The sequence below is a fragment of the Belonocnema kinseyi genome, chromosome 1 (assembly GCF_010883055.1).
Source record: "Belonocnema kinseyi isolate 2016_QV_RU_SX_M_011 chromosome 1, B_treatae_v1, whole genome shotgun sequence".
Lineage (NCBI taxonomy): Eukaryota > Metazoa > Arthropoda > Insecta > Hymenoptera > Cynipidae > Belonocnema > Belonocnema kinseyi.
This window is the reverse complement of record NC_046657.1, coordinates 114,377,614-114,378,742: the sequence shown is the minus strand read 5'-3', so window position 1 is coordinate 114,378,742 and position 1,129 is coordinate 114,377,614. Positions and strand designations below refer to the sequence as shown.

General features: G+C 29.2%; 1 protein-coding gene across 3 annotated transcripts in view; it reads right to left on the bottom strand.

Moving 5' to 3' along the window:
- LOC117166938 (lysosomal acid glucosylceramidase-like) overlaps positions 1 to 1,129 on the bottom strand; it is a 40,770-nt gene that overhangs the window by 6,172 nt on the left and 33,469 nt on the right. The window lies entirely within an intron of this gene.

Here is a 1,129-nt window from a genome sequence, read left to right as displayed (position 1 = left end):
CCCCCCCCCCCCCCACGGTTAACGGGTTAAATTTGGAATAGAGCTATGAAAAATGAACCGTTTGTGGTGAGTTTGAATTTAAAAAACTATTGTTAAAATGTAAGTAATACAAGGAAAATGTAGAAAAATTATTATTTTTCATTTATTGTAATAATACCATTTTGACGCTGATATTTGTATGCTGTTGTGTGCGTCTGTCTTGATTTGATTAAATTAAATGTTACATTATGCATTACAAATTTTGGTCCGTTTCATCATGCACATAAATAACTTCAAAATATATTTATTATGTTTTTTAAAGGTTGAAAAAATATCGAAAGTACGGTATCGGATAATTCTAACGCGGAGAGACATGTATTTTGTTGATAAGACAATGTAACTTTAAAACAATTACATAATTTTTTATATTTCTGCAATAGTTATAAACAAGCTTACATTCGGATCGGAAAACAAAAAACATCATTGCATTTGTCTTGTAAATATCTAGGTGTGTTTTTTTAAAAACTATTTTATTAACAATTAGCGTATTTATTGTTTAGCGTACATTTGATGTGATCATGTGTAGATATCGATATGAAACTTCTGTAATTAATTTAAATACAACTATTAGTGATATCGAAAAACTAAAAACAAATTTAGAAGCGTCTCTAAAATATATATGTGTGGATTATTTTAGCTTAAACAATTTGTTAAAGGATTAAATAACTTTTTTTTTATTTCTGCAATTGTTATAACCAAATTGATCGTCGTATCGAAAAACCAACAACACCATTGCATTCGTCTTGAAAATATATAGATGTGATTTTTTTCATTTTTTTAAAAACTATTTGTTAAACAATTAGCGGGTTTTTTTTTAATTATTAAGTTTCATGTTGGGTCTGTTAGTGGTAAATCAGAAGAAAAAAAGTAAATCTTAAGGGCCTGGACAACCAAGAACGAGGTCATGCTGAGATAGCTGGAAACGTCTGGGCGATTAGCATAGTATTTGACATAGAGGAGTGCAGGCAACTTTTGGAAGAAAATATTTTAAACTTTAGAGTAAGTTTGAATATTAATATTTTTTAAAAAGTAGAATGCCAGATAAACTCTGGAGTAGAAAGTGCCGCCTGGCACTTTTTACCCCCACACA